This window comes from Oryctolagus cuniculus, chromosome 6 (assembly GCF_051225735.1).
Source record: "Oryctolagus cuniculus isolate XC-2025 breed Fujian yellow rabbit chromosome 6, ASM5122573v1, whole genome shotgun sequence".
NCBI lineage: Eukaryota > Metazoa > Chordata > Mammalia > Lagomorpha > Leporidae > Oryctolagus > Oryctolagus cuniculus.
Window position 1 is genome coordinate 91,887,237 of NC_142872.1, and position 23,690 is coordinate 91,910,926.

Below are 23,690 nucleotides of genomic sequence, written 5' to 3' on the forward strand. Positions count from 1 at the left end.
CTGCCAGAATGTATACTCCAGAAAGTCTTTGTCTTTTGGAATCTTACAACCCAAAATTAAATCTAATCATGTTTCTTCCATTGAGAGTAATTCTGCCATTAAAGTGTTGAGATTAAGTGAGATTAATATATAGGGTAGATGACTAGCATTATTATTCACACACACACAAAAAATAGTTTATTGGCAGTGTTGGGGTTTAGCTGGTAAAGCCGACACCTGTGACACTGGCATCCCTTGTGGGCACTTTTTCATGTCCCAGCTGCTCCACTTCCTATCCAGCTCCTTGCTAATGCACCTGGGAAAGTAGCAGAAGATGGCCCAAGTGTTTGGGCCCCTGTCACTCACATGGGAGACCTGGATGAAGCTGGCTCCTGGCTTTGGTCTGACCCAGCCCTGGACATTTTGGCCATCTAGGGAGTGATGGAAGATCTCTCTCTCTGTCTCTCTCCCCTCTCTCTGCCTTTCAAATAAATAAATCTTTTTAAATATTTTTTTTTTATTAAGCACCAGTAGATTACAAGCCTCAGGAAGGTCTTGAGGATTTTAAGAATTCATATTTCCATATTAAAATGTCTGTACTTGAACTAATTGAAGCTATGCTACCTACCATTATGAATCATTGTTTGTACTTAGCCCTGGATATTTTGCTACATAACACAGCTGGAATGTCAGGTTTCTCAATAGCTGTGTTGCTTAAGACACATGATTCAGATACTGCAATTTTATTCAATTATTTAACAACCATTTTTTTTTAAAGCACATACAATCTGCCATAGACAGTCTGAGCTATAGATTCAAAGTCAAGGGAAAACATAATCCCTGCCTTTGAGGAGCTCATGATCTAAGGAGCTCAAGGAACAATGGTTTCTGAAACATTGATAAAGCAACATTTTAAGCTTAAAAGTTTTTTTCAGGGGTCAGCATTGTGGCACAGCAGGTTGAACTGCCGCCTGCATGCCATCTGGGTGCTGGTTCCAGTCCTGGCTGCTCCACTTCCAACCCACTTTCTCTGCTGATGCACCTGGGAAAGCAGTAGAAGTTGGCTCAAATGCTTGGGCCCCTACACTCATGTGGGAGACCTGGAAGAAGCTCCAGGCTTCAAATCAACCCAGCTCTGGCCGTGTGGTCATTTGAGGGGAGTGAACCAGCAGGTGAAAGATCTTTCTCTCTCTCTCTCACTTTAATTTTGCATTTCAAATAAATAAATCTTTTTTTAAATCAAATAAATAAACCTTTAAAAATAAAATAAAAAATAAAAATGTGAAAATAGAAATTTTATAGAGAAGAAAATATTATAAATGGAAGCTCTGAGTATGCATTTGAATGAAAATAAAATTGGATCTATATATTGCATAATTTACCAAAAAATTAAATTCCAGGGTGTATTAGAAACTCAAACTTTAGAGGCTACCTTTATAACCTAGAAGTAAGGGAAACATTTAGTATTTTTTTTTAAAGCTATATTTATTTATTTGAAAGGCAGAGCAACAGAGAGAGAGAGAGCTTCCATCAACTGGTTCATTCCCCAAATGAACACAATAGGGAGGTGTGGCCTGGGCTGAAGCCAACACCTGGGAACTATATCCAGGTCTCCCACATGGATGATGGAGACCATCTCCTGCTTTTCCAGGCATATTAGCAGGATATGGAATGCCAGCTTAAATTGATGCACCATAGAGATTACAAAGACTGGAAACACAGAAGTTAAAAAGAAAAAGATGGCCATATTTGACTTGTTTGTTTGTTATTGTTTTTAAGAGAGAGAAAAGCAGGATTTATTTAAGTTGGAAACCTACTACTGAAGCAGCTGGGGGCGGGGGTGTTCTTGACTTGTGTTTTTAGGAAGTTTATAACCTGGCCAATATATAAGCAAAGTCAATAGACAATAACTTTGGGGGTAAGTTTTCAAGCCACTGGATTGATAGTGGCAATTGGAAATTAATTATAAGTTATTCAACAAGAGAATAAATTGGGCAAATAATATAAATGGGTATTTAATAAAGGAAAAGTTCATGTGACCAATGAACATGAAAAGACATGTAAGCTCACTTGTAATTAGGGAATGCAAATTAATATAACAAGAACAATCACTTGATACTGATCAGATTGGCAAAAACCAAAATGACACACTGTTGCTGGCAGAGATGATGGGTAGAAGGAGGATTCTCAACTATTGCTATGGAAATGTAAATTATTTCTGCATTTTAGAGAACAATACAGCAGATTCTACTCTGAAAAAAGAAATACTGTATTTAGGCTCAGCAATAATGTTCTCAAGAATCTAAACCATAGAATGTAAAAACACCAGTAAAAAAGAACAGACATGCTTATTGCAGAACTGTGGCCAAAAAAATACATTCAACAAATTCATATCAATAGTGGAATGTTTTAGTAAATCATGGTATAACCATAAAGAAAAAAGGAAACTTGGAAGAAAATAAGTGATAAGAATATAGTGCTGAACAGTATATATATTATGATTGCATTTTTGAAAATAGCAAATTAAGTCCCATACATGTTTATAAAAGTGTATATCTTTATATACTTGTATGGAAAGATACAATCTAGATTGTCAGCATGTGTTTATAGATTGTCAGCATGTGTTACCAGAAAAGGAGGTCTGGGAGACAGGAACCAAATACAGAAAGAAAAGTTAAAATTAATATAACTTTTCAGATCTTAGTAAAAAAATAAGAATGGGGATAGGAATGAGAAGAGAAAGGGGTGAGAATGTGGGTGGGTGTGAAGAATTAGTATGTTCCTAAAGTTGTATTTATGAAATGCATGAAGTTTGAATTCCTTAAATAAAAGGTTTCTGGGGAAAAAAATTGCTGAAGGAAATTAAGTAAATGAACAGACAGCTCAAAAAATAAGTAAAAAGAAAAAAATAATATAAATTTTCTGTGGAATGGGCTATGACTAATATAGTTTTGTATATCATATGTTAAGTCTGAATCAAGTAAAATCATAAATGTAAATATAATGAAATGTATTCAACAGCCATACAGAAATCGAAGAGGTGGGTTATAAGGTAGAAGGATATTTAATAATTTCAGAGAAGTGCTTTTACAAGTATGAGAGTGACAACCTCAGGGTCACTAGAACAGCTGCCAGTGAGGAGCACATATGATAAAGAGGTAGGCTGCAGGGCAATCAGTGAGCTCCACACTTAGGGATGCAGTAGAACCCCTTTCAAAAAAAAAAAAAAAAAAAAAAAAAGCTATTCAGTGCCTTGTGGATCAGACCAATCCACATTTGACCACTCTATAGGAAACAGAGATCATGGTCATGATACTTCCCAAAACTGCCCTTAGGGTTAAATGAGATATTGTATATGAGTGGGTGTCTTGCTCAACAAGTTAAGCAACTGCTTGGGACACCCGCATCCCATATGTGAGTGCTGGTTCCTTCCCAGCTACTCCACTTCCAATCCACCTCCCGGCTAATGTGCCTGGGAGGCCGCAGTTGATGACTGAGTTACTTAGTTCCTGCTATCCACATGGGAGACCCAGATGGAGTTCCTGGCTCCTAGCTTCAGCCTCGCCCAGCCCCACCTGTTGTAACCATTTGGGGAGTGAACCAGCAGATTCTCTGCCTGTCAAATAAAATACACCTTTTTAAAAATCTCTCCAGAAAAGATTATAAAAGCTAATTTACTATCATAAAATTGTGAATACTTATTGATACTGGATAAAAGAAAGAGAAATAAAAGAAAAAAATCATTGTAACCTATTACAGGAATTGTAAGAATTGAATTAAGGATTGAATTGAATTAAGGATTGAATTAAAGGGAATTATAAGAAATGAACTCATTGTTCTGAAAACTTAGAGTAAATCATTAAGCTTGCCTTTCTTGCATGAACTGTATTTCAAGGTAACCAGAAGAGTAAATGTGGGATAATCATTCTGATAGTGGTAAATCTTCACAAACAAGCATTTGGGGACTGGCGTTGTTAAGCTACCTCCTGGTCCGACATCCCATACGAGCACTGGTTGGAGTCACGGCTGCTCTGCATCCATTTCAGCTCCTTGTTAATATGCCTGGGAAAGCAGCCGATGATGGTGCAAGTACTTGTACCACCTGCATGGGAAACCCAGATGGAGTTCCAGGTTCCTGTCTTTGGCCTGGCCCAGCCCCAGCCATTGCAGCCATTTGGGGGGTAAACTAGCAGATGGAAATCTTTCTCCATCTCTCTGTAACTCTTTCACATAATAAATAAATCTTCAAAAAATTATTTCCTAAAAGAAAAACATGCATCCAACCTACCTTTCATTACAAATTTATGCCTAGAGATAACTAATTAGCTAAGAAATGAAATGGAATAATTGAATATCATAATTTTTGCAAATCCTTAATGAGATCATGAATCTAGGTAATGATCAATAACTGTTAATCTTACAGTGTTGGGGAACACATTCTGTGCCTTCTGATGGAAATGCATTCCGTCACTTATGAAGAATTCTTGCCAAAAACATGAATCTGAATCATATCAAGCCTTTTTATCTACCAGTTTAAAAATAGTAAAAGGTTGGGGCCGGCGCTGTGGCTTAGCAGGTAAAGCCACCACCTGCAGTGCCGGCATCCCATATGGGCACTGGTTTGAGTCCCTGCTGCTCTACTTCCAATCCAGCTCTCTGCTATGGCCTGGGAAAGTGGTAGAAAATGGCCCAAGTCCTCGGGCCCCTGTACCCATGTGGGAGACCTGGAAGGAGCTCCTGGCTTCCTTTCGGCCTGGCTCCAGCTGTTACGGCCAACTGGGGAGTGAACCAGCGAATGGAAGACCTTTCTCTTCTTTGTGTAACTCTGACTTTCAAGTAAAATGAAATAAATCTTAAAAAAAAAAAAAAGTAAAAGTAGAAAAGAATGTGTTAAATGTCACCATAGGAATATAATCGGAGCCGGCGCCGCGGCTCTATAGGCTAATCCTCCTCCTTGCGGCGCCGGCACCCCAGGTTCTAGTCCCGGTCGGGGCGCCGGATTCTGTCCCGGTTGCCCCTCTTCCAGGCCAGCTCTCTGCTGTGGCCAGGGAGTGCAGTGGAGGATGGCCCAAGTGCTTGGGCCCTGCACCCCATGGGAGACCAGGATAAGCACCTGGCTCCTGCCTTCGGATCAGCGCAGTGAGCCGGCCGTAGCGCACCAGCTGTGGCGGCCATTGGAGGGTGAACCAACAGCAAAGGAAGACCTTTCTCTCTGTCTCTCTCAGTGTCCACTCTGCCTGTCAAAATTAATTAATTAATTAATTAAAAAAAGGGAATATAATCAGCAAAATCTTGAATTTGAGAAATTTCTACAATAGAAAGGTCTGTTTTCAATAACATAAAAACGGTTGGGGGATGGGCCAGCAGGTTATCACCTGCTACACCAGCATCCCATATGGGCAGCCAGTTTGCATCTCACCTGTTCTACTTCCAATCCCACTCCCTGCCAATGTGCCTGGGTAGGCAGAGGAAGATGGCCCATGTACTTGGGCTCCTGCCACTCACGTGGGAGACCCCAGTGGAGATCCAATCTCCTGGCTTTGACCTGATCCATCTCCAGTCATTGCAGCCATATGGGGAGTGATTGAAGGAATGGAAGTTCTTGATCTTTCTCTCTGTCCCTCTCCCTCTTTCTAACTCTTTCAAATAAATAAACCTTTTTAACACAATAAAAAAGGAAAAAAAATAAAAAGGTTGGGGGAAGGAATCTGTATATTCAAATAGATTTAACCTGGGTTTCACAGATCAGCTCCACTTCAAATTTCAGTTTCCTGCTAATGAGAACTGTGGGAGGCAACAGGTGATGGCTGAAGTTCTTGAATTCCTGCTATCCACCTGGTAGACAGGATTGAGTTCCTGGTTCCTGGCTTTGGCCTGGCCTAGCACCAGCAATTGGGAACATTTGAGGAGTAAACCAACGAATGACAGATATCTCTATCTATCTCTGTCTCTTTGCCTTTCAAATAAGAATTTGAAATAGATTTAAGAAACATATCTTCCAAATGTTGGGTATGGTGCTCTTAGGCAGCTGAGCCAAAGAAACTGAATTTTCAAAAGACAACAGGCAAGGTGTGGATGTTTGGTGCAGTGGCTAAGACACTATTTTGGATGCCCACCTTCCATAATAGAGTGTCTGGATTCAAATGTTGACTCTTTCTGGTTGCAGCTTCCTGCTAATGCAAACACTGAAAGGCCTGAGTGCTTGGAACCCTGATGCCCATGAAGGAGGTCCAGATTGAGTTCTAGACTCCTGACTTCAGCCTGGCACAGCTCTGGCTATTGCCAACATTTGGATTGCACTTTTTATTTTTTAAGATTTATTTATTTATTTATTTGAAAGTCAGAGTTACACACACACACACAGAGAAAGAGAGAGAGAGGTCTTCCAACCGCTGGTTTACTCCCCGGTTGGCTGCAATGGCTGGAGCTGAGCCGATCTGGATCCAGGAGCCAGGAGCTTCTTCTGGGTCTCCCACACGAGTGCAGGGGCCCAAAGACTTGGGCCATTTTCTACTGCTTTCCCAGGCCATAGCAGAGACCTGAATTGGAAGTGGAGCAACCGGGACTCAAACCGGCGCCCATATGAGATGCTGGCACTGCAGACAGTGGCTTTACCTGCTATGCCACAGCGCCAGCCCCAACATTTGGAGATTTAGGGAGTAAACCAATGGATGGAGGATATCTCTCTTATCTCTGCATTTTAAATAAATGAAAATTAACAATAAACATTTTTAAAAACAAATTTATTCACTAATTTGATATATTGGGAAATTACTATTAATGTCTTAGGTCTGAAAAGGATATTTTAGTTATGTTTTAGTGATATGCATTGAAATATTTATGGATGAAACAACATATCTAAGATAGTTTCAAAAAAAGCAAAGGAGCGGCCGACACTGTGGCGTAACAGGCAAAGCCGCCGCCTGCAGTGCCGCATCGCATTTGGGTGCTGGTTCGAGTCCCAGCTGCTTCACTTCCAATCTAGCTCTCTGCTATGGCCTGGGAAAGCAGTGGAGGATGGCCCAAGTGTTTTGGACCCTGCACCCATGTGGGAGACCTGGAAGAAGCTCCTGGCTCCTGGCTCCTGGCTTCAGATCGGCTCAGCTCCAGCCATTGCGGCCAATTGGGAAGTGAACCAATGCGTGGAAGACCTCTCTCTCTCTTTCTCCGCCTATGTAAATCTGACTTTCAAATAAATAAATAAATCTTAAAAAAAAAATAAAAAGTAAAGAAGAGGGGAAAAGCTATGGATGAAACAGTGATGAGGCTTGTTAAACCTGGCTGTTGGATATGTGTTGATTCCTTGTACAATGTTTTTTATCTTTGTGAATATTCAGCATTTCCCATAATTACAAGGGTTTTTAAAACTTGTGTTTTATTTATTTTAAAGGCAGAGTTACAGAGAGGAAGAGACAGAGAGGACTTCCATCTGCTGGTCCACTCTCCAGATGGCCTCAGTGGCCGGCGCTGGGCTAGCCAGGCAGAAGCCAGGAGCCAGGAGCTTCTTCCAGGTCTTCCACATAGGGCAAGGGACCCAAGCACTTTAGCCATCCTCCTCTGTTTCCCAGGTCATTAGCAGGGAGCTGGATCAGAAGTGGTGCAGCTGGGACTCCAGTGAGTGCCCATATGGGACGCCAGTTCTGCAGGCAGTGGCTTAACCCACTATGCAACAACGCTGGCTGCACAATTTAAAAAAAAAAAAAAACCACAAGAGCTTTGTAGGTCAGGGTCAATAGCATTTCTGGAAGGCAGTAATCTTTGAACTGTGTGGATACAGATCTTTTTGGTCACTTTATACACTGATCAAATAAGAATAAAATAGTTCTAGGGCTCAGAATAATCAAATATACCCCAACGTGTATGAATAAATCAAAATAGGTTAACAGAAGCCAGTGTTGTGGTGCAAAAGGTTAAGCTGCTGCTTGCCATGGGAGCATCCATCCAGAATGCCAGTCAGAGTCCTGACTACGATGCTTCCGATTCAACTTTCTGCTAATGCACCTAGGAAGGCAGCTGATAATGGCTTAGGTACCTGGGCCCCTGTCACCCGCATGGGAGACCCTGGGCTCTTGGTTTCAGCCTGGCCAAGCCCTCGTGGTTTTGAGTTTGTAGGGAGTGAAATAGCAGATGGAAGATCTAGCTCTGTCTCTCTCACTCTGCCTTTTTTTTTTTTTTTTTTTTTTTTTTTTGGCAGGCAGAGTGGACAGTGAGAGGGAGAGATAGAGAAGAAAAAGGTCTTCCTTTTCCATTGGTTCACTCCCCAAATGGCTGCTACGGCCGGCGCACTGTGCCAATCCGAAGCCAGGAGCCAGGCGCCTCTGCTGGTCTCCCATGCTGGTGCAGGGTCCAAGGACCTGGGCCATCCTTCACTGCACTCCCGGACCACAGCAGAGAGCTGGACCGGAAGAGGAGCAACCGGGACAGAATCCGGCACCCCGACCGGGCTAGAACCCGGTGTGCCGGTGCCGCAGGCGAAGGATTAGCCTATTGAGCCGCGGCACCGGCCATCACTCTGCCTTTCAAACAAATAAATAAAAATATATTTTTTAAAAGTTCTGCAACTTGTTACTAGGCATCACAGTAAAAATATTCATTTGCATTGATATTTATGTGACTAAAGCAGATTAAACTATTATCTTCTCCCAAGAATATCTACCTTTCATAGTGATTCAGGAGCTTTGAAGCTAATGTACTGCCTGCATCTTTGACCCTCACCTCCTACAAGATGAGGTTAACCCACCAATTGGTCTTAACTGGCTATCTTGTAGCCCAGTGTCTCCATACACATCCAGCCCCAACTTGTCTTTAAATCCCCTGGACTCTGCATTGCCCTATTCAATGATCTTTTACCACCCAGAAGGTTTCCCTGTATTCTAATACAAGACTTGTTGAGGCCTATTTCAATGGACTGCATTTTCTATAGAGAGGTAATCTCAGCTAGAGAAAAAGTAGAGCTAGAAGGAAAGGCCTTGATTTCTAGGGAAGTTCCATGTAAGACTTGCAGACTTTTGAATTTGTCTCACCAAATGGACCTGTCATTAAATCCAATGAGATTCAGGTAGAAACAGACATTTGCTTCTTCCTCTATTAAATACAGGATTCTACCATGCAGGTTGACTGTATGGCCTTTATGGTGATTAATTTTCAGACCCTTGTGATAAGCCCCGCATTGGCCTTAGCATTTGACAAGTGTTACGTAATCGGTCCTCAAGGCTATTCTTTGAAGTTGGTACCATATCCACTGTGAAGGCCAGGAAATTGAGACCCAGGGAGGTGACTGGTTTGCCCAAGGCCATACAACCAGACAGTGGCAGAAGGCTAGTATTAACATGAATCAATCTGAGTTTGATGCCTATATTTTTTCTATACCAGTGCACAGCCCCACTGCATACCAATAAATTGGAATCTGATGTTTTGTTACACCTCTACAAGAAAGGAAGCTCAGAATCCGCATTAGTTATCTAATATTGCCTAATTAAGTAATGAATAGATCTTTGCCCAGTGATAACATTATGGTACTTCACTTTCCTGTTGGCTTTTGGAGGCACAGAAAGATCAAGGTTGTTTTTTTTTTTTTTTTCCAAGACCACACTGTAAGAGAATTGTGAATTCTTTTTTCTATATTCTAGAAATACTCCAAATTGCAGATGACATTTTGTTTGTTCTGGATTCTGCCAAGAAAGTTGAATCATTAATTTGGGCCAAGAACACCAGGATCAAATACATTAAAAATAAACTTCTGTTTTCTTCTAATATCCTCACATGTAAGACTCCTTGTTTCTTTCCAAACTTCAACAAAAACCTAAGATTCAAAAATGAAATTTAGGAACATCTGACCTTTTGGAGGAAACAGAATTTTATTAGTTATCAACTGCTTCCTAAGAAATTAATACAAAAAAAGAGATTAGTACAAAACTTAGCAGTTCAACACAATAACCGTTTTTAAAAGATTTACTTACTTATTTGAAGGGTAGAGACAGAGACAAAGACAGAGATGGATCTTCTATTAGCTGGTTCTCTCTTCAAATGCTCACAACAGTCAGATCTGGGCCAGGGTGCAGCCAGGAGCCAGGGAGTCCATCCTGATGGCAGGAGCCCAAGCACTTGAACCATCATCACCTGCCTTCCCAGGTGCATTAGCAAGAAGCTGGATTGAAAGCGGAGCAGCTGGAACTCGAACCAGAACCAGTTTGGGATGCTGGCACAACAAGCAATGGTTTAACCTACTCTGTGCTACATTTGCCCTGTATCATTTATTATCTGACATCTTGTGTACATCAGGGATCCATATGCAACCTAGCTGAAAACTTCCAGCTTGGTTCTCTCCCAAGGCTACAACCCTGGTGTCAGCCAGGGCTGCAGTAATTTCAAGACTTAAGTGACAGAGGCTGTTGGCAGAACTGAATTTTTGCAGGCTGATGGATGGAAGTTCCTTGCTGGATGCTGGTCAGAATTGTCCCTCAGTTTTTTGCCATGTGGGCCTCCTTACAGCAACTCAAACACAGCACTGGATTCCTCAAAGTGAGTGAAAGAGAAGACAAAGGGAAGCTACACAGGTTTTTGGTTTTTTTTGTTTGTTTGTTTGTTTTTGTTTTTTTTTTTTTTTTGGAAACTAATCTCAGGAATGATCTCTCTCTTGCTATGTTTTATTCATCAAGACCTAGCCCTTGCTCAAGGAAAAGTGTTTACATAAGGGTGTGAAAACCAGGAAGTGGCCAGTGCCGCAGCCCAATAGGCTAATCCTCCACCTTGCAGCGCCGGCACACCGGGTTCTACTCCCGGTCAGGGCACTGGATTCTGTCCCAGTTGCCCCTCTTCCAGGCCAGCTCTCTGCTATGGCCCAGGAGTGCAGTGGAGGATGGCCCAGGTCTTGGGCCCTGCACCCCATGGGAGACCAGGAGAAGCACCTGACTCCTGCTTTTGGATCAGTGCGGTGCACCGGCCATAGCGCACCGGCAGCGGCAGCCATTGGAGAGTGAACCAACAGCAAAGGAAGATCTTTCTCTCTGCTCTCTCTCTCACTGTCCACTCTGCCTGTCAAAAAAAAAAAAAAAAAAAAAAAAAAAAAAAAAAAAAAAGAAAGAAAACAGAAGCAGGGAACATTGTGGGGCCACCATTTAGGCTGCCTGACACAGAGATATAAGCAAGAATTTAAGAACAAGGTGGTAATATAGTACCTAGCTCTATCCATTCAGATAGGCTAAAGTCAGCGACACCCTAATATCAATGAGCACACCTGATATCTAGATCTTAAGTTTCTTTTCCTTTTTAAGATTTATTTTATTTTATTTGAAGGGTAGACATTAGTAAAACTTAACTAAAGTCTGGAGTTTAGTGAATACAAGCAGCAATGTACTAAACTTGGCTCCCTAGTTTTGTAAATGTGTCATGGTAATGTAACAAGTTAACATGTATCATGGTAATGTAACATGTTAACATTGGGGGAAACCTGCTAAAGGGTACACAGGATATTTCTATATCTGCAACAGCTTGTAAATCTGAAATTATTCTAAAATTAATTTTATTAAAAGCGAAAAACAAAGTATTCTGCTTGTAATTTTAAAAGTGTGTGATGATGGGAAGATTTTCCCCTAGATGAGTTTCTGGCTCAGCACATTTCAAACTCTTTCTCTTCCACTAGCCATATACTTCTGGCCCCAGGTGACATGAGACCCACCTTTGTGTCACAGCCTTGAGTGAGATGGCACACAGCACAGACAGGAGTTATTTCTAGAATCCCCTCCACTACAAGAGAAGCAGGAATAACTTACTGGGGAGTGGCCCAAGTTTAATTCAGCTCTTTCCCAGATCTCCCAAGTTGCAGATTATTCTGAGGCACTGAGTATTATGGGAAATGTGAAGGAAGGGAACAAAAACTTTCCCTTTGTGGTGGGTGATTTAAGACCCCCTCTTTTTAAATAATAGATCTCACCCAGATCTCCAAGTTGCAGATTATTCTGAGGCACTTAGTATTAAGGGAAATGTGAAGGAAGGGAACAAAAACTTCCCCTTTGTGGTGGGTGATTTAAGACCCCCTCTTTTTAAATAATAGAGAACAACATATAAGGATGTGAATTCATTCGGTATCAGGATTCCTCCTTGGGTCTCAAGACTGGTCTAAGTCAGGAGCGTGGAGCACAGCTTCATTACTTTAGCAGTAAATACAACTAGAAGACTTTCGGAAGAAACAGGTGATGCCGGTTCAAGTCCCTGCTGCTCCACTTCCAATCCAGTTTCCTGCCAGTGGCCAGGGAAGACAGTGGAAGATGGCCCAAGTGCTTGGTCCCCTGCACTCACGCGGGAGACCCAGAAGCAGCTCCTAGTTCCTGACTTCGGATTGGCCCAGCTCTGGCTTGCAGCCATTTGGGGAGTGAACCAGAAGACCTAAGACCTCTCTTACTCTGTCTCTAAACTAAGTAAAATATCTTAAACACACACACACACAAAACAAAACAGGTGATGTTGTTAGAAATGTCACTGTCAGTTGGCCCTATCCCTTTGGCTCAGATACTGTTGCTATTCCGTGAAGCTTCTCACCAAGCTCTCATTCCTCTCAAGGTGTTCCCTGATCCACCCCACATGTTCAGGCATGTCTCCTGGGCTCCTGTCACCGTGGCTTCCTACTATGCCTTAGGATCACATATGTCACGTCTGTGTTTCACCTCCCTGTTATCCTGTCCTGTAAAGTCAATGAAGGGTGTGGCTCAAGGCTTTTCTTAATCTTTGTAATGTCACAGTGGCCTTCACCAAGTCCTTGTTGAGTAAATGAATGATTACTGAAGGAGGGGAGGAAGAAACTTGGGCTACCCAGGGCACGAACACCCAGTTCTTAGGGCTTGTGGAGGGACCTCTGTGATCAGCTGCAATGGGCGGGTAAGAGACAGCCAATCAACGAACTCTTCAAAGACCAACACAGAACTAGTTAGAGGTGGTCTCACCCTACATACGAAACTTTTATGAATATGAATCATGCCTACACACATTATCATGCTGAACAGAGTTCATGCTAAGTGTTATGATTGTATTTTCATGACAATCATTTGAAATACAGACCTTCAACTTTTAAAAACCTTGTTCACCAATGAATCAGACTGAACAGACGCTGGGACCAAAGATAGTAAAGCAGTATCTTTATCCACCACGTACTTTGGACAACCCCAAGCCCCCACTCCTCCCTAACACAGACACACCCCGGATGTGAGGTCCGCCCAGACAGAAGATCTGCCGGGTGAACCCAAGTCCCTATAGCGTGGTATGAAATGGACTTAACATATGTTAGGTTAACGAGGGCTTAAAACGTATGTCTTCTTTCAAGGTAATACACACTTGCGGCTACATTCAGAATGAGGGTCTCCCTATAGACCCAGAGCATGAAGTTTACCAACAAAAGCCCTCTCCAGGAGCCAGCAGTGAAGGCACAAAGCGAGGGCCACGCGAAAGCACACGCCCCTCGCCGAACCCTGCGCGTGCGCACACCGACCGAGAAGGCGGCCGGCGGCATTTGGGGCGGTCTCCTTGCCTTCCGTCGGCGTTTCCCTACACCCGCCTCCGAGTCGGAGGAAATAGAGGATTGGTTAGCCTGGCCCTGGCTCGGGGCGGGGATTGGCTGATTGGCAGCAACGCCCCGGGACAACCAATCTGGAGGCCTGAGTAGCTGGAGAAGGTGCTGGGTGCCGCGCGGCCGAGGTACGTGGGGCTGGGGACTCGGAAAAGCGGTTGGGGAGAGGGTGAAGGAGGCAGTCCCCGGGCAGGCGGCGGTGGGACGCTGTGTTAGTAGTCGGGGCGGGAATGGAGGGAGTCCGGTTTGGGAATGCGGGGAGACCGGCGGGCTCCGTGGGCCGATTGGGTGTCTGCACCGCGGCCCGCCGATCGGAGGCGGAGATGTCCTCCGGCTGCCGGGTGGCTGAAGGGCCTCGTGGGTCCGGAGCTCTGAGGGAGCGGAGAGGAGGCTCCGACCTGTCCCGAAGCTGGGACTCGCCACCTGCGGGTCTACCCCGTATCCCCGGTGCCCTCCCCCGCGCTCTGCAGAGTCCGTCGTTTGCGCGCCGGCCGGCAGGCGGCGGCCCGGTGGGCTGTGGCGCCCTTTCCCGGGCCTCGGGAGCCGGCCCCGGGGATTCCGGGAGGAGGAGCGCGCTCCCGGGTCCGCTTAGGAGGCTTGACCTGCTTCACCTGGCTGCGTTGCTGTGTCGCTTTCCGCCTCCCAGAACTTTGTAACGCATCTTCCTGACCGTGACCAGGGTTTTGCTTGAAGCCCCAGACAAGTCGGCCTTTGGGCATTAAAAACCAGTTTTCCTAAGACAGTCTTTGAGTGTAGAGAAGTTGAGCGAATAAACTCCAGCGTCAACTCTGTTCCCTTGGTTATTTTGAAGTAAGTCGCAGACATCCCGTTTAATCTCTTTTTAACATATTTCTATGGTGCTGTCTAATCACTTGCTTTTTAGAGGAATTGAGTACATTAAGGCGCACGTTAAAGAGCGTACTACAAGGTTGACTGCCCTGTGCTCAGGTTTTAAAAATTTCTGAGATCGAAGGTCGTAAATAACCTAGGGTGTCGTGTCATGACTTTGGAGCATAAATAATTGTGTTGGTCATTTCTGTTTATGGAGAGCTTAGTATGCATGAGGCCCTGTGAAACTGTTTCCACCTTTTTATTTTACTACAGCCCTCTGAAGGTGTTAGCTCATTTCACAATTGAAGGAAAAATAAATTAGGTCACCCAGTTTGGCTAAGATTACCCTGCTTCTAGGGGTGGGAGATGGAATGAAGGATGCTAATCTTGATCTTTGTCATTGTAAACGTCTTGCTCTTTTCACCATAATCAAGTTTCCACAAGCAGGAGTTAAGACGGAACTGTTGTAGAAAATGATTTCTATTGAGCTACACAACCATATTGGTTTTACAGATGTACAAAACAGTAAGAAAGAGGTATGTTTCTTTGAAACAGTAAACAAATGCAACTGAATTTTAAGTTATGAGCAACATATATAAATGTAGCTCAATAAATACAGGACTAAACATTTTATTATTTAACACATGGCCAGTTAAAGGGGAAAGAAAAGGCAGGAAGTATATACATCAATGAGTAGGCACTCCTTTAGTGCATCCTGGATATTTAGACTGAATATTTCATCTGTATTCCTCATCTTCCCAATCTTAACACCACTTTTGTGACAGTGTGTTCATCCAAATAATGTGGGTTGAATAAGGAACTAGAAAGATAGTTGAAGGTAGGATAGCCTCAGTTGTGAAGGAAGTTCAATGCTAAGTCCAAGGAGTCTGAATTTAATGAGCAAAGAAGTGACATCTCATAGGTGGGTAGTGACCTGGCACTGTCAAAGATGATTTTACCTGAGCTGTGGAAGGATTAGTGAGTTGACCTGAAGAACATAAAGGAAATAAATGTTGCTATCTGGTGAATTTATGAAAAAAAGGGAAGTAGTGAAGAAAAGAAAGCCTGAATAAAACAGATGGTGTGATAAAATAGATTCTGAAGTGTTGGTGAACTTCATTTTCCAGGGATTTTTCTTGGACAGTCTTACACACTGCCCTTTGAAATGTTAATTATTACTCAGCTGTTCAACTCTTTTTATTATGTACTTGTTGCAGAAATTACATAATTTAGGTAAGTTGCCAAAAATGTAATCCCACCATTTCAATAGCCCCTGATGCTTACCTATATATCCTAGACAAGGGGTTGGCAAATTGTGGTCCAAGGGCCTAAACTGGCCTGAGGCTGTTTTGGTGTGCACTGAGAGAGTGGAGTTTTTACATTTATGTAAAAAACAATACAAAAAAAATGTTTAAAACTATTTCATGATACTTGAAAATGATTTGAAACTAATTTCAGTGTTCACAAACCTAGCTATGCTCATTTATTTACATATTGTCTGTGGCTGCTTTTGCACTGAGCGGGCAAAGATTGAAAATATTTTTGTCAACCCCTCTCCCTCTTCTTGATCTTTTTTTCAATCAACGTCCCTAAACACATTTATTTACAAAAATGAGATTATATGCAGTATTTTGTAATCTGATTTATATATTGAGCATCTTTTTTAAGATTTAAAACTATCTTTTTTTAAAAAAAAAATATTTATTTGAAATGTAGAGTTACAGAGAGAGGAGAGACAGAGAGATCTTACCACTGGTTCACTTCCCACATGGCCACAAAGCCAGGTCTTGGCTAGGCCAAAGCCAAGAGCCTCATCCACATGGGTGCAGGAGCCTAGGGACTTAAGCCATCCTCCACTGCTTTCCCAGGTGCATTGGCAGGGAGCTGGATTGGAAGTGGAGCTGCCAGGACTCAAATTGATGCCCATATGGGATACTGGTGCTACAAGCCACAGCTTTAACCCATTGAGCTACAGTGCCAGCCCCCTGAATATCTTTTTATTGTCTGATTATTTCAGAGTATGAATGTGGTACCAATTGTATATTTAACCAATCTTTTTGTTAGATTTTTTGGTTTCTTTTCCAGTTTTTAAAAGCTATTCATGATTCTTGAGAGGAGAGGTTTTTCTACAGATTTTATTTTTAATTTTTAGATTTATTTGTTTATTTGGAAGGCATAGTGACAGAGGGACATACACAGCTCTTCCATCTGCTTTTTCACTTCCCAAATGTCTACAAGAGCTAGGGCTTGGCCAAACTGAAGCCAGGAGCCAAGACTCCATCTGGGTCTCCCACATGAGTGCTAGAGAGTCATGTCCTTGAGCCATCATCTGCTATCTCCCAGACACATTAGCAAGAAGCCGAATTCTGAATTGGAAGCAGAGAAAGCTGAAAGTCAAACAGGCATTCTGACACAGGATGTAGGCATCACAAACAGTGCCTCAACTTGCTGTGCCACAGCACATGCCCTCAAATTTTTGTCAGCTTCTTTCTCTCTCTCTCTCTTTTTTTTTTTTTTTTTTTAAGATTTATTTATTTGAAAGAGTTAGAGAGATAGAGACAGAGATAAAGGTCCTCCATCCGCTGGTTCACTTCCCAGATGGCTGTAATGGCTAGCTGCACCAATCTGAAGCCAGGAGCCTCTTCCGGTCTCCCACGTGGGTGCAGGGGCCCAAGGACTTGGGCCATCTTCTGCTCTCCCAGGCCATAGCAGAGAGCTGGATAGGAAGTGGAGCAGCCAGGTCTCAAACTGGCACCTGTATGGGATGCTGGTGCTTCAGGCCAGGGCATTAACCTGTTGTGCCACAGTGCTGGCCCCAGTCAGCTTATTTCTTTAGGAGAAATTTCTAGAGGGGCTGGGACAGTGGTGTAGCCAGTAGAGTCGCTGCCTGTGAATCTAGCATCCTGTATGAGTGTTTCTGATCCAACTTGCTGCTGATGGCCTGGGAAAAGCAGTGGAGAACAGCCCAAGTGTTTGGGCCTCTGCTATCCACAAGAGATACCTGGAAGAGGCTCCTGGCTCCTGGTTTCCGCCTGGCCCAGTGCTGGCCTTCACAGCCATCTGGGAAGTGAACCAGTGGATGGAAGACCTCTCTACTTCTCTCTCTGTAACTTTGAAATAAATGAAATAAATCTCTTAAAAAAAAATTCGAGAAATGAAACTGCTGTTGTCTACATAATGGAATGCTCACCCAAAACGTTGCATTTTTGCCATGCCTTTACCAATATGGATTGTCTCCTTTTTCATATTTGCCAGTTTTGATGAGGAAAAGTGGTAACAGTTTTTAGTTAATTTTTTTATTTGGTTACTAGTGAGCTCCTTAAACATTTTTTTTTTTCAAATGTTTGGTTGCTTTTCCACTTGCAAAATGCCTGTGCAAGTATTTTACCAATTTTTCTGTTGTACTTATCTTTTGCTTGGTTTGCAAGCACTTTATGTTCATTAAGGATGTTAGTCATTTGTTTAGTTGCCATTAGGTGCCTCAATTATCTATTCTCAAAAGCTAGAATGGCTAGTAAAATGAAATATATGTGTCTGCTGGGAGAGCACTCAGGGCTGCTGTTGTAAGGACTGGAATATGGTACTTCTGAAACAGTTCCTTCTTTTATAAAACTGAACTTATGTCAATCTGTAAGTTGTCATTTTTAAAAATTTTATTTTCACTTCATTTAGAAGGCTGAGAGAGATACCAATCTTCCATCTGCTGGTTCACTCCCCAAATGCTCATGAATTGTATAAGTATTTGATATCATTTAACAGATCAACTTAACACAGCTGAATTTGACTAGTATCAATTGGTTGTGGTTTAAATGGTTTAAATTAAGTCTTTTAGACTGAAAAAAAAACATATAATGTATTCTTTAATATATCAACATCGAATCGTGTGTCTTAGCTTTAACTCAGTATTTTATCATGAAAATCCTTTCATGCATAGCTGTATCTTTTTGGTTTATTATTTTTTAAAGACTTATTTAGTTGATATCAGAGTTAGAGAGATGCAAAGACAGAGAAATCTTCCATCCATTGGTTCACTCCCCAAATGGCCACAACAGCCAGGGTGGGAACTAGGCCCATCGAGAGCCAGGAGCCAGGAGCTTCCCCCGGGTCTCCCATGTAGATGCAGGGGCCCAAGTACTTGGACTGTCTTTCATTGCTTTCCCAGGCTCTTTAGCAGGGAGCTGAGTTGGAAGCGGAGCAGCAGCAGGGACTCAAACCCAGCACCCATATCTAATGCCGGCGCCAACCCACTATGCAATGGTTTTACCCCCTATGCCACAGCGCCGACCCCCTATTTATTTATTTTTAAAATATTTACTAATTCATCTGAAAGGGTTAGAGGGAAAGTCAGAGAGATAGTCTTCATCCACTGGTTCATTCCCTGCATGGCTGCAACTGCCAGGGCTGGAGCTAGGAGCTTCATCCAGGTCTCCCTCCTGAATAGTAGGGGCCCAAGCATTTGGGTCATCTGCTGCTTTTCCAGGCTGTTGGCGGGGAGTTGGTTGTAAGTGGAGTAGCCGGGTCTCAAACTGGCCCCCATATGGGATGCCAGCGTTGGAGGTGGCAGCTTTACCTGCTACACTACAATGCTGGCCCTTCTTTTTTGTTTTAATTACCTTAAACTTAGAACAGATGTGTTGAGTTTAACTATGCCCCTATTCAAGGACTTTTAGATTGTCTCTAGTTTTCCCTTTCATAACTAATTCTTTAGTAAATACCTTTATCAGTTTTCAAACACTGAACGTCTTCATTTACAAAGAGTTTTTCCAGTAAGACAATTTTTAAAATATACATGGTATACTTGAAAGTCAAAGTTACAAGGAAAAGAGGGAGAGACAGATCTGTTTGCTGGTTCATGCTGGCTGAAATCAGGAGCCAGGCACTTCATTTGGGTCTCTCATCTCATAGTATACTTATTACACAATTTATCAAAATCACCTTTACAGTGAATTTTTGTCACTCCCTTGAGCCCAAGAGCAGCAGCATTTATTTATTTTTTCATTAAATACTTATTGATTTATTTATTTGAAAGGCAGAGCAACAGAGAGGGGAAGGGCAGGGAGAGAGAGAATCTTCCACCCACTGGTTCACAGCCCAAATGACCACATCTGCCAGAGCAGAGCCAATCAGAAGCCAGGAGCCAAGAGCTTCATATGAGTCTCCCACGTGGGTGAGGGGACCCAGGGACTTGGGCCATCTTCGGCTGCTTTTCCACGTGCGTTAGCAGGTAGCTGGAAGGAGGTGGAGCAGCGGGGACACAAACTAGCTCTCATATGGGATGCCAGTGTTGCAAGAGGTAGCTTTACCCATTAGGCTGAGATGCCAGCCCCAGATCTTTAGCTGAAATGGAAATATCACCTCTGTCTCTACATTTATATCCATTTACATCATCAAGAAAGATAGCTTCAGGGCCAGCATTGTGGCATAACAGTAAAGCTGCCTTCTGTGGTGCCTGCATCCCATATGGATGCCGGTTCAAGTCCTGAATGCTCCACTTCCAATCCAGCTCACTGCTATGGCCTGGGAAAGCAGTAGAGGATGGCCCAAGTGCTTGGGCCCCTGCACCCGTGTGGGAGACCCGGAGGAGGCTTCTGGCTCCTGGCTTCCGATCGACGCAGCTTCAGCCATTGTGGCCATCTGGGGAGTGAACCAGGGCATGGAAGACCTCTCTCTGAGTCTCTATAACTTTGCCTTTCAAATAAATAAAAGAAAGATAGTTTCTAACAATGCCCTTTAGAAGTCTTAATTTCAGGCTGGCACTGTGGCTCACTAGGCTAGTCCTCCGCCTGCGGCACTGGCATCCCGGGTTCTAGTCCTGGTTGGGGCGCCGGTTCTGTCCTGGTTGCTCCTCTTCCAGTCCAGCTCTCTGCTGTGGCCCTGGAAGGCAGTGGAGGATGGCCCAGGTCCTTGGGTCCTGCACCCGCATGGGAGACCAGGAGGAAGCACCTGGCTCCTGGCTTCGGATTGCCGCAGCGCACCAGCCGTAGCGGCCATTTGGGGGGTAAACCAAGGGAAGGAAGACCTTCTTCTGTCTCTCTCACTGTCTAACTCTGCATGTCAAAAAAAAAAAAAAAAAGCCTAATTTCATATCTAAAGTATGTTGACTGAAAAGAATTTTCATGAGGTTTTAGATAGTTATGTTAACATACCTCTTATCTAACCAGTTTCACCTTTTGTTGAGAGATGTATTAAAGGTCATGAGATTTATTTATTTATGGTCTTTAAAAAATGACATTTTGTCAGATTCTATTGTGAGCACTGGGAATATAGCAGTGTACTTAATTTTGCATGAGTAGAATATGAATTCTGAATTACTGTCAAATTGTACTTATAGGTGGAATACTATATCATTGTTTTATAGTATGAGATATAGCAGTGGTTGCTAGACTTGAATTTCAAAGTTTAGTTTTCTAAAAGTAGAGGAGAGGATTGACACAAGAAAGACAACTTCACACAAGGAACGACGTCTTTAAAAAAAATAACAGCTACCCACTGTCCCCATCTCCTAGGAGAATAGGCATTTTACGCCACAGATGTTGGAAAAATAAAGGACCATAGCTCTAAATTGAATAAACTTTTTTCTTTTTTTTTTTTTTTCTTCATGGTCCTTTTTTTCTGCATCATTGGCGCTGAAGTTTTTAGACTGTCATTTGGGGTACACTGATATGGTTTATCTAGTCTCTTAGTATTCTGAGAACATAAAACATCATTCTAATGATGATTTAACCTACCAAAAAACTAAGAATGTTCTGTTAATCTTCTTAGATATTTTCCCCAACTATAAAATAGGTCAGATTCCTCCTAAAGATAGTTTAATGGCCTTTTCCTTGAACAATTCTCAAAGACCTTATAAAAATAATCTCCATATAAATCTTGTAATCTTGCTGTAAGTGTTGAAACTTTTTAAATTTTTGGCATTTTACATTTCATAACAACTTTATTGTTAAAGTGATGGGGTTGTTGTGAAATTATTGCTAGTAACTTTTATTGTGACTATCTCAAACAGACATCATATTATTTCATGATGGTATTATTTTGTATTTTCCTTATTTGACAGCTATACATTCTAGTCTAGCAATATATTATTATATATTTTCATAGTGTTTATGGAGGGAAATAAAATTGTTTTCAAAGTTTATGTATTTCTCACTTACTCTAGACTTTTTTTTTCTGTTAGCTGCCAACCATACCTCTCTACAAAAGGTAATTTGCTATTTCTTATATATAGCCTGTGCCAGAGTAGACTACACTGTAAGCCTAAACCATCTTATTCTGAGAAGTTACATTTTATTTATATAATCGACATGTATGTTCATATGGAACCTAGAAAATAAAATGCAGCCTGCTTTCTTAGCTTTCCTTTTTTTTTTATTTTTTATTTTTTTGGACAGGCAGAGTTAGACAGTGAGAGAGAGAAACAGAGAGAAAGGTCTTCCTTCCATTGGTTCACCCCCCAAATGGCCTCTACAGCTGGCGTGTAGCACCGGTCAGGAGCCAGGAGCCAGGTGCTTCCTCCTGGTCTCCCAGGAGGGTGCAGGACCCAAGGACCTGGGCCATCCTCCACTGCCTTCCAGGGCCACAGCAGAGAGCTGGACTGGAAGAAGAGCAACCAGGACAGAACCGGCACCAACCTGAACTAGAACCCGGGGTGCCAGTGCCACAGGCGGAGGATTAGCTTAGTGAGCCACGGCGCCGGCCAGCTTTCCTTATTAAAACCTTTTTTATTTTGAAGTGTTACACAGAAAAATGCACAAACCTAAATGTACAACTCAATAACTTATCACAAAGCAAACATCCAGGTTAAGAAATAGGTTGTTGGCACTCCACAAAACCCCTTTATGACATACTTTTAACTGTTAGCCATCTCTACCCAAAGGGTAACCACCACTCTAACTTCTACATTCAAACTTATTTTGATTTTTGTGATTTTCTTAATGCCTTAGGATCTGTAGTGATGTTGCTTTCTTCATTCAATTTATATTGATATGCACACCCTTTCTCTTCTTTCTAAATAAATCTCATTAGAAGTCTATATTTTTTATTAGTCTCAGGAATCAACTGTTGCCTTGTGTTACTTGTTTGCTTCAATAGTTCTCTGATACTTTCAAATAGGTGATTGTATAAATATATTATGTGTTATGTATTTTATTTGACAGGTAGAGTGTTAGGAAGCAAGAGAGCAAGATCTTCCATTCTCTGGTTCACTCCCCAAATGCTGCAGTAGCACAGGGCTGAGCCAGGAGCCTGGGACTCCATCTGGGTCTCTCACATGGGTGCAAGGACTGGGCTTACATGCTGGCGTTGCAGGAGATGATTTAACCTGTTGTGCCCTAGTATCAGCCCTTATGACTTTTATATTTTGTCTAGTTAGTTTACTAATTGTCATCAATGGAGAGAGTTTGTCTGAAATTACATAGCTCACCTGTATTAGAAGCAAAGTTCCTTTTAGATATCTGTTCACTATTGAGAAGGCATAAGAAGGGCACTGGCTTGGGGGTTAGGTTCTCTCATTTAATATCAGAATGTTAATTGAGCAACTTTTATGTCCTATCTGCTTTGCCGCAGGCTGGGGCCTGTGATTCCTAAGACAGTTTCTGCCCTTGAGGGAATTAAATTCCAGTAAAGGAGACAAACAGTTTAGCTCCATTGTTTTAATGTGCTACTCCATAGGAGAATATATCCTGGTCATATATTCAGTCACCTCTTGGAGGAAGTGGTAGCTAAGCTGAAAGAAAGGGTGAGTAAGAATACAGAGGGTGGAGGAATACTGGATAGGAGGAAAGTCCAGAGATGAAGAAAGCATGTTGAGGGGCCGGCGCTGTGGCACAGTGGCTTAACGCCCTGGCCTGAAGCTACGGCATACCATGTGGGCGCCAGTTGGAACCCGGCTGCTCCACTTCCTGTCCATCTCTCTGCTATGGCCTGGGAAAGCAGTGGAAGATGGCCCAAGTCCTTGGGCCCCTGCACCCATGTTGGAGACCTGGAAGAAGCTCCTGGCTACTGGCTTCTAATTGGCGTGGCTCCTGGCTTCTAATCTGCGCAGCTCTGGCCATTGCGGCCAGTTGGGGAGTGAACCATCGGATGGAAGACCTCTCTCTCTGTAACTCTGAGTTTCAAATAAATAAGTAAATCTTAAAAAAAAAAAAAAAAAGCATGTTGGATTTCTGCATTTACCTTTGTGGCTGAACTAAAGAGTAAGATATAAACATGGGGGATAGGAAAGAATAGAGGCTGGATCATAAAGGACCTACTTCACTATTGAGAATGGATAGAAAGGGGAGGGCAAAACTGGTGGACAGATAGTCTAATTAATGTGGGTTTTTTT

The 23,690-nt window shown here is 42.6% G+C and overlaps 2 protein-coding genes across 9 annotated transcripts in view; one reads left to right on the forward strand and one right to left on the reverse strand.

The window, feature by feature from the left end:
• ARMC1 (armadillo repeat containing 1) overlaps positions 1 to 10,072 on the reverse strand; it is a 43,045-nt gene extending 32,973 nt beyond the window's left edge. The window contains exon 1 of the mRNA XM_089336280.1: positions 9,939 to 10,072. The gene's annotated coding sequence lies outside the window, so the exon portion shown is untranslated. The remainder of the gene's footprint in view (positions 1 to 9,938) is intronic.
• The window catches only part of MTFR1 (mitochondrial fission regulator 1), a 98,988-nt gene that overhangs the window by 1,301 nt on the left and 73,997 nt on the right, over positions 1 to 23,690 (forward strand). For 2 of the 8 annotated variants that reach the window (XM_089336277.1, XM_002710531.6), the window contains exon 1: positions 13,532 to 13,665. The gene's annotated coding sequence lies outside the window, so the exon portion shown is untranslated. Of the gene's footprint in view, positions 1 to 13,294; positions 13,666 to 14,322; positions 14,348 to 23,690 lie in introns of those variants that run through there. The other 6 variants (XM_070075102.2, XM_089336276.1, XM_089336278.1 and 3 more) reach the window with 6 other exon arrangements.